This window comes from Suricata suricatta, chromosome 3 (assembly GCF_006229205.1).
Source record: "Suricata suricatta isolate VVHF042 chromosome 3, meerkat_22Aug2017_6uvM2_HiC, whole genome shotgun sequence".
Lineage (NCBI taxonomy): Eukaryota > Metazoa > Chordata > Mammalia > Carnivora > Herpestidae > Suricata > Suricata suricatta.
In genome coordinates, this window is record NC_043702.1 from 71,700,828 (window position 1) to 71,710,892 (window position 10,065).

At 35.4% G+C, this 10,065-nt stretch overlaps 1 long non-coding RNA gene across 3 annotated transcripts in view; it reads right to left on the bottom strand.

The window, feature by feature from the left end:
* LOC115286497 overlaps positions 1 to 9,297 on the bottom strand; it is a 27,565-nt gene extending 18,268 nt beyond the window's left edge. For all 3 annotated transcript variants that reach the window (XR_003906088.1, XR_003906090.1, XR_003906089.1), the window contains exon 1: positions 9,225 to 9,297. This is a non-coding gene — a long non-coding RNA (uncharacterized LOC115286497). The remainder of the gene's footprint in view (positions 1 to 9,224) is intronic.
* Between the last annotated feature and the right edge of the window lie 768 nt (positions 9,298 to 10,065).

Consider the following 10,065-nt stretch of genomic DNA (forward strand, 5'->3'; position numbering starts at 1 on the left):
TGTCGTTCAGGTCCATTGTTTCTTTAGTGATTTTCTGTCTGATTGATCTATCCATTGCTGTCAGTGGAGTATTAAAGTCCCCTGCAATTAGCACATTTTTGTCAATAAGATTGTTTCTTTCTGTGATTAATTGTTTTATGTATTTGGGCACTTCCAAATTTGGTGCATAGATATTTATAACTGTTAGCTCTTCCTGATGGAGAGATCCTGTAATTATTATATAATGTCCTTCTTCATCTCTTGTTACTGCCTTTACTTTAAAATCCAGTTTGTCTGATATAAGTATGGCTACTCCAGCTTTCTTTTGGTTTACAGTTGCCTGATAGATATTTCTCCATCCCTTTACTTTCAACCTGAAGGTGTCTTCAGGTCAAAAATGAGTCTCCTGTAGACAGCAACTAGATGGGTTTTGTTTTTTTATCCATTCTGCTACCCTGTGTCGTTTGGTTGGAGCATTCAGTCCATTTACATTCATTTTTATTATCAAAGAATGTGGGTTTAGAGTCATTGTGTTCTCCCTAGAATTCATGTTTATAGTGGTGTCTCTGGCACCTTGTATTCTTTGCAATATTTTCCTCATAGAGTCCCTCTTAGGATTTCCTGTAGGGCTGGTTTGGTTGTCATGAATTCCCTCAATTTTTGTTTATTTGGGAACACTTTTATCTGTCCTTCTATTTTGAATGATAGGCTTGCTGGATAAAGGATTCTTGGCTGCATGTTTTTTTCTGTTCATCACATTGAAGATTTCCTGCCATTCCTTCCTGGCCTGCCAAGTTTCATTAGATAGGTTTGTAACCACTCTCATAGGTTTCCCTTTGTATGTGAGGGCCCTTTTCTCCCTAGCTGCTTTCAGAATTCACTCTTTATCTTTATATTTTGCCAGTTTCATTATGATAGTTGTGCTGAAGGCCGATTCAAATTACATCTTAAGGGGGTTCTTTGTGCCTCTTGAATTTGAATGTCTATTTCTTGTCCCAGATTTGGGAAATTCTCAGTTGTAATTTGGTCTAGTATCCCTTCAGGACCTTTCTCTCTCTCTTCCTCTTCAGGAATTCCTATGATGCAAATGTTGTTCCATTTGATTGTATCACTTGGGTCTCAAATTCTCCTTTCATGCTCTTGGATTAATTTCTCTCTCTTTTTTTCAGCTTCCTCTTTTGCTATAACTGTATCTTAATTTACCTATGCTTCTCTCAGCCTCGTCAATCCTTGAGGTGGCTGCCTCCACTTTGTTATTCACCTCATTTATAGCCTTTTTTAACTCATCACATCTATTTTTAAAGTGCTTAGTCATTGTCTCAGTGGCGTCTTTGATGCTTTTTTTCAACCCCAGTGATTGATTTCATGACAAGTTTTTAAAATTCTTGATCCGGTATGTTGTCTAGATCTGCCTTGAGCAGTTCTGTGGCTGATTTCTTCCTGGAAGTTCTTCAGGGGAGTGTCCTTCGTTTTGTCATTTTTGCTAGTTTTCTGTCTCTTGTCAGCTTTAAAAAGCTCGTTGTGCACTGTGCACCTGTTAATATTGCTCTGCTAAAGGAAGCTTATTGACTGTCCAGGGCCTAGCATTTCAGGAAATATTCTTTTAATTCTGTCTCTTGATTTCTCTTGTTGTGCCTTTGAATATTTTATTTCGCTACTCAGCAATATTTGGGACTCGCCATCATGAACACTTTGACTTATTTCTTGGTGTAGCCCTAAGAAGGAAAACAGACAGACAAACACAGAGGGAACAGAAGCACACAAATGCACAGACAAATCAAACAAACAAACACATAAAAGGGGGAAAGAAAAGAAAGAAAATGGAGAGGAAGGAGATGAAAAGAAGAGAAGAAAAAAAAATAAATGGGGTCAGAGACAACAAAGGACAATGGACAGTCTAAAAGTGTATGACCAGTTGAAGGGAGAGGTAAGGATGAGATACAGGAGAATATATCTGGATTGCAAGAAGGTAAAAAAAGGGAGACAGGAAAAGGGAAAATAAGGAGTAAAAATTTTAAAAATTTAAGTAAAAAAGGTAATAATAATAAAAAGTAAGTACAAAAAAAGAAGAAAAAAAGAAAAAAGAGTGAAGAAAAGAAGGAAAAGTAAAAAATAAAAAGCAGCAGCTCCCCCTCATGGATAAGCGTGGTTTGGTGTGGTAGGTCTTGGAGACTGCTCATAGAGGCTCCAACTTGGTGGCTGCAGAGAGTAAAATGGTGGCAAGCCAAGCTCTGCTTGAACTACGCACTGTAGGCCACTCTAATGAATCCAATCTCTTTGTGCCATGGTTGAGCCAAGTTGTATTTTCCAGGCCCACCTCTGTTCAAAGTTCTAGTCCATGCACTTTTATGCTACCACAGATGAGATGTATTTGCTTTGGTGGCTGGCTTCTTAGGGGGAGGGATCAGTTTTTCTGGGCTCAGGCAAGTATTTCAGCCGCCTGAGGTGAGGTGTGCTGCCTGAGGCGAGGTGCGCAGCAGGAGGTGAAGTGCAGGCCCTTCACAGACACAGCTGGGGAATCCCAGCCCCCAGCTGGGATCGCGATTGCATTGGAGGAGGGATGAGTTTCTCTTGGCACCAGTGGGATTCGCGCTGCTGCTGCCCAAGGCCCCGGGTGCTGCCAGAAATGAGCTGGGAGCTCCTGCAGCCTGAGCACGTGCCCAGGCCTCTACCACTGACAACTCCCACCAGGATCACTTAGAGGTGGGGGCTATTTTTTCCCTGTTGGTACCCGGAATTCAGGATTCACGCAGCCAATGCTGGGGGCGAGATGTGCGGTGGAAATGAGGTGCATGCTCCCACTCCCAAAACCAAGGTCGAAGTGAGCACCCCTGGTGCTGCCGCCACTGTGGCTGCTGACTCCCCGCCGAGATGGCACAGGGCTGGAAGCTATACTTTCTCTTTGCCACCTGGGTTTGGGATTTGGGCTATCCAGCAGTTATATATGGAGTGAGAGTTTCTCTCTCCAAGCGTGGTTAAACGTTCTTTATCTCTTCCCCAGAACAGTACTATGAGCATGTTTAGTTTCTCTGTCTCTTCCCTTTGTCTCTTGGGCTCTGTGTGCTTGCTCCATGTTGGGCTGGGGCTCCCATCTCCCCTGCCTTTCTCGGGCTGGCCCATTTTCCAATCTCCCCAGTTCACACTCTCTCATTCAGGTATCTTTGAGGTTGTCTTCTTTCTGGATTCCGTATTTTCTCCTTCCGCTCTTGCAGATGAGAGTAATGACCTTTGATAGATGGGGAAGACAAAGTTTACAGAGCTCCCTTCCTCTCTGCCATCTTGACTCCTCCCCTGCATGTGCCAATTTTATGTTTACAAAAATGGAATCAGACTTAATACACTTACCTTACACAGTTCGTAGTAAAAAGTAAACATCTTCCTCTCTCAAAAACTACAATTTATATCATTATTTTAATGGCTATAGAGAGTATGCCACTGACTGATTCTCATTATTTATTTCATAAGTTCCTTATTATTTTTATTTTTTATACATTTTGACATATTTGTGAGAATTGCTTTCCCTAAGGCTAATCCTTGATTTAATTAGATTTATTTTCCTGATCAAAGGAGATGCACAATTCTGTCTTTTGTTAAACATTTCAATTAAAAATTCATTGAGTCATCAAAAGGGCTTGAGACATAACACACACACACACAAAGTATACATATAGCCCTTTGTTCTGTTTCAGTTATTTACCATTCTATTTTGGCACCAACATATTCAGAGTTTTTTGTTTTAACTTTATAAAGTAACTAGCAAATCCCCCATCATCCCTTTTCCTGGAAACTTTCAATCAGTTTTAACACTCTCTTTTTTAAATGAACTTAAGTATTAACTTAAGTATTAGATTTGACAACATGTTTTTTGGGGCAATCTTTTTTGTTTGTTTTAATGCCTAAGACTGCTTTTGTGTTAGGGGCACCTGAGTGTGTCAGTCAGTTTAGTGTCTGACTCTTGGTTTAGGCTCAAGTCATTATCTCATGGTTCATGAGTTCGAGCCTTGCCGCAGGCTCTGTGCTGACAGTGCAGAGCTTATTTGGGATTCTCTTTCTCTCCCTTTCTCTCTGCCCCTCTCCTGCTCATGCTCTCTTTATCTCTCAAAATAAATAAACTAAAAAAAAAAAGAGTACTTTTGTTTTATACAGTTTGCTACCTTAATTAACTGATTTTCCATTGGCGCACCACATGAATCATAAATCATAGCACAGCAATCATATTTTTAATGTTTATATATTTAATATTATAGTTTTTGAACAATTGCATTAGGTAACCATTCTAAGGATGAGGCTAAATAATTGTGTTAATCATGTGTATCTTCCTCCTGATATCATTTTTTTAAAAGGATAGTGCTGGTTTTTAAATTGAGATAGACTGAGGATTTTTATTCATTGTTCTGTTCTTGGTTTAATGTGTTTTTGGTTTTTTAAAATAAGCAATGGTTGTATTTTCAGCCATTTCATTTCCAGTATTTGTGTAATTAATGATAAGTATTTTTTCCTATTGATCCCTTTACATGATGAATTATGGATTTCTTAACATTGATTCATACTATCATCCTTAGACTAAATCTTATGTATCCAATTGATACTATACTGATAAATTTGTTTATAAATATTTAGGTTCTTCCTAATATTCATAAGTGAGAATGGTCTGCATTTTATATTTTTTTACCTATTAAATGTCTCAGATTAAATTCCAAGTTAAACTAACATAAGATAACTTCAGACACCTTTCTTTTTTCAACACATGTGCAGGAAACAGCTTAAAAATCCAGTAATTAACTTATTCCTCAATGTCTGATGGACACTATATTTAAACTTACTTGGTAAAATTTGGTCCTTGGGAGTAGTTATTTGATAACTTTAATTCTAATTGGATAAATTTCTTTTAAGCTATAATATATTTGGTTTAAATTATGTGTCAATTATATGAATACATATATTCTTAGAAAATTCTTCATTTCTTAAGATTTCCAAATTTATTGTTATGGAATTCTACATAATATTCATTTACAAATATTAGATCTTCTGAACATTAGTGCTTATATTCTTTTTCTAATTTGTAACATTATAAATTTATAGTTTCTTTTTTGCATTGGCTAAGGTTTCTAACAGAATATGTATCACTTTTTAAAATCTTTTCAGATATTCATCTTCAAATCTATCAGTTAAGTTTTTTCCCTAATTTGTTTACCTTTAAATTTATCTATGTTCAATTTTTACTAGAATCTCTAATGTTAATGTATTCTTTGCATGGCCTTAATACTGAATATTTATAAGTATTGAAATATATAATGATATATACATATTATATGTAATATATAATACATATATAATATATGTAATAATATATAATATGTAATATAAAATATATAATATAATAATGTATGTTATCTGTATAGAATTACATAATTATCATCATTTGTATATTTGTTTATAATTGCACTATGTTTTATGTTATAAATTTCCCTGTGATTTGGGATTTGAACACATTCTATAAATTATGATGTACTCTTTTCAATTATATAACTTTCTAAATGGTCTGTTATGTTGACTTTAACATTCAAATCCTTTGTTTTAAGTACTATTTTAAAAGTATTTTTATACTTCTAAATGGTCATATTATATTTTTGCTTGTTATTAAATATTAGTTTTATTATGGATGCTGAACTTTCATTTTTATTTACCTCTGAACTCTGCCTATGTCTTCCTATAGCATTTAGTGTTCTACTGACTAATCTAAGTGGCTCAATGTTTTCATCATGTAAACAATGCACTTCATTTTTCATACACAACATGCCTTTCATTCAGCCTGGATGATTTCCAAATATTTAAAACAAAAATGTGTCTTTATATGTCCCAGTATTTAATACTTCTAGTAGGACTTAGCTAACTATTGTTATAAATATTTTCTGGTACGTAGTGTGTATTTTAAGTCCAGAGAAATTTTCTTCTCTTAAATCTTTGAATATCACTTTTGTTTTGTTTTAGTTGATAATAAAAACAAAAACAAAGAAAACAAAACAATAATATGTTTATTCTTCTGTGATTCTGTTATTTTCTACAAATTCTTCAACTCTACTTATATCACGTATCTCTTACTGATTCTGCTCAATACTGCTTGTGTTTTAAAACATGGGGCTATTTGTTTTAAACTCTTCTTCACTCATTCTATTAACTGTCTTAAAAAAATTATTGCTTGTATATCTCTTCTAGTTTCCTTGTCATTTCCCCTATGGTCTCACCAAGCCTTTTTTTTTTTTTTAAACAAATCAATTATTGTCTTTTATGAAAATTTAAAAGAAGCCATAGCTTGGGGCTGTCTGGGTGGTTCAGTTAAGCATTCAATTCTTGATTGCGATTCAGGTCATGATCTCACAGTTCTTGAGACAGCTCTGAGTCAGGCTCTTCACTGACACCATGTAGGCTGCTTAGGACTCTCTCTCTCCCTCTCTCTCTGCTTCTCCCCTGCTTTCATGTGTGTGTGTGTGTGTGTGTGTGTGTGTGTGTGTGCGCGCACACTGTCTCTTTCAACATGAATAAATTAAAAAAAAATAAAGTAGCCATGAATTCAATCTTACTGTTTCCTGAAGAAGTCATTTTTCATAAATGTTGTGGTCTTCCAATTCATGGGTACAATGTTTTACTTTTTATTATATAGAAAGAGAACCAGTTTAAGAACACTGTGTGTGTGTGTGTGTGTGTGTGCACGCACTTGTTTACTTTTTGACTCATTATTATTTATCTACAAATAATAAAACTTTTATCTAGAAATAGAGAAACTGTCTCTCTCCTGGATGTCCTCCCTCTCTCCCTGAATTGTGTTAGAAACATTTTGCAGCCCACATTTAAATGCTGTTGCTAATTCAGTGATTCAGATAAGCTGGGGACACAAAGGTGTAAACTCGAGCCCTGGGCACTTATGGATAAAGAACTTTGTGCCACCTCCAAATGTGCACACACGTGTGTGTACGTGTGACATCACTATGAGACGTGCCTGGCTTGGTAGAGCCTGGATTCTTTCATGACTTAGAAATAGCCTACTTCTTTGGCCCAATCATCACTTCAATTAACTGCCTAACTTAAATGACTGCTTCTCTATTGCTTCTGCCACTATGGGTCTTCTGAGGCCCAATCTAGTGGGGTGGCTCTTACCCTAGCTTCCAGTCCAATGTCACTTGGAGATGTTAAAGATAGCCTTATTGTCTTGGACTAGAACTCCATATCTACTCAACAGCCTCTGCTGTGTTGACCTATAGTTTCTTCTAATTTCTGCTCAGAATCTTGGTATTCACTGTCACCATGGATCCTACAAGGCATTTTGGTTGGTTGGTTAATTTGGTTTTTAGCTTATTTTAAACAAGAGCAGCCTAGTCATGACTGTAGAAAGATAAAACATTCAATAAGTTATAATTATTTAGATTTTAAGAGATGTGAGAAAAATAATAGGGTACTAATATAATGAATTTTACAAAACCAAAGCAGTAGTATCTTTGATTTTAAGAAAAGGAAAATACAGAGAGAATCATTATTACTAGATGTAAAAAAGATCATTCAGTTTTTAAATGCATTAAAGTATAAGAATATCCCATCACAGATATTCTAGAGAGTAGTCTTCAAACGCTTGACTAAAATTGGCATTTGACTTATGAGTTTGCCAATGTGGGATGGACTTCTAAAGTGTATATTAAAATTTTTTTCATTGATTCGGATGTGTGGTTATGTTTGGAAACTATTCTTCCAGTTTTGCAGAAATGTACATTTGGAGAAAAAGCAAGAAATTTGACTACATGTATGGAAATTCTTTAAATAAAATAAGTGTGGTTTTAAAGGAACCTGGTATTAAAATGAGAAAAACATTAACACTTAAATGAGTGTTATTGTTTCTGTTGAATTACTTTCAGGTGTGCAATTGGTTCTTTAGATTTAAGGATTAAAAATCTTCATCTGAGAATGAATTTGATTTTTTGAAGTAGGTTGAAGTTTTTTAGAATTATTTTTCAGCAGCATGAATGAGTAGGCCTTCGGGAATCTCTTTCCATGTCTTGGACAGCGGAAGGAGGAAGGTGAAAGCCAACTCTTTCTGGGGTTATTATAACTGAAATTCAAATATTAGCATGAAGAGAATTACCCTTACATTGATCAAGATGCTTATGGTCAGAAGCACATTTCAAAAGAAAAGAATCTCTTATTCTTGACACTTATATTCACAGACCTGACACAAACAAGAGATAAGCCTTTTTAGTACATGCAAAAAATTCCAAGTATTAAGTCAGATTGTATGTAATAAGTGAGATTGGTATTTAACTACATGACAACTCCAGGTGAATTTTTTAAAAAGCAAGCCCAAAGACTACTCTTTCTCTAATGGACTTCAGATAATTCAACACTATCGCTGCACTGTTCATATGTTTTAGTAGCTGACACATTTAGGATAAGTAACATTAAAGGTAGACAAATTTCAAACATAATAGACATCAGAAGAAATAAGGTCTATGTTTATTTCGATTATATGAGCACTGAGAAGTTCTTATGTAATTAAAATGGAAAGCATAACACATTTCTTTATAAATGACCGCTATTTTTAAAAAACCTTAATTTTCATGTTCTTTTTTCCTATCACATATTTTAATTGTATTCAAAGATAAGACAGAGTATGCTTTCAGAAAAACTTTCTTCCTTGCCCTGGCTCTCCTCAGCTTTTTGGAGGTGGGGAGATTACCCAAGAGGCTCTCAAGTCCACTTTGTCCTAGCTGAACAATGGCAGCTGATTTACCTCTATAAGTTTAAATCTTGAAAATAATTTTTAAATGAATTTATACGGGATTCAATATAGTTGTGGAAAATTGGGCATTATAGATAACACAGAGGGACAGAATTAGAGTTCAAGTGTTACAAAGGATTCCTTGAGAAGCTCTTGCCAAGTTTGTTTTCTATGATTTTATTTTTGATGAGATCTAATGATACACTATGGAGCATGTTATTGACAGGACACATCCTGCCTCGTGATCTAACAAATTTATTCTGAGAGAAGCAAGGCCTAATTTCCTTGCTGTGAAATCCCATGAGAAAGTGTAGGTAGAGTGACTTTAGGAAACTCGGTTCCATACTAATTTTCACCAATAACAGTTTTTCTTCTATAACATTGAAATCACCTATGGGATTCAGTCTCAATTTTAAAGAATGACTGGTGTACCTCCCTAAGACGCACTGTGGCCATAGAAGAATAGGAAAAATACACTTACTGTGTTTAAGAAATTATAGTCAACCAGCCATCTCATTTTGGAGCCAGAAGTAGAAAAGCTGGTGTTGGAATCTGAGAGATCATCCACCATTGGAGTCGAGGGGGTTCATGATGAAGCATGGGAAAAAAGAATCACCTGTGAGGGGACAAGATCTTAAGGCACAGATCCACCGTGTTACTGCTGCATAAAGGACTCCTTTTAGAATTCCTTCATTCTTGCTCCAGAATCTGGGTTTCTGCTGGATACAAAGTGCAAGTTTCTCAGAACCAAGCCTCCAATTTTTGTTCCATGAGCAACCTGTATTTTAGCTCTCATTCCCCATCCCCACACCTAAGCCACACATGTTTCTGTCTTCATGTAACAGAATGAATATGTTTGATAAACACAAACAAGGCTTATAAGGAGTGGGAAGTGGTCCAAAGACTAAAAAAACGTTATTTTATTTATTTAGTTAGTTACTTATTTAAGGATATTTATGTAACTTTTTCTAACTGCTTTTAGGCTTCAAGAATTAGGACTCAAGACAATTTGTGGCTAACTCTGAGAAAAAGGAATTGAGTCACCCTGTTTACTATTAACAGCATGATCTATACTGCGGTGCAGTTATGCTTGGGTCCAGTAACCACAAATATAATTTTGTTCATTGAATTTATTTTAGTATGAACTGATTCTTATAATGTACTTACATGTGAAACAGATAGCCCTTCTCCTTTTTACTTATGCAAATGGCTAAAAGTCTCTCTAACTGACACAAAATAACAAGTTTTATCCAAATGTTAGAATATTGAGATAATAGAATCTTTAAAAAAATTTTTAATGTTTATTTATTTTTGAGAGACAG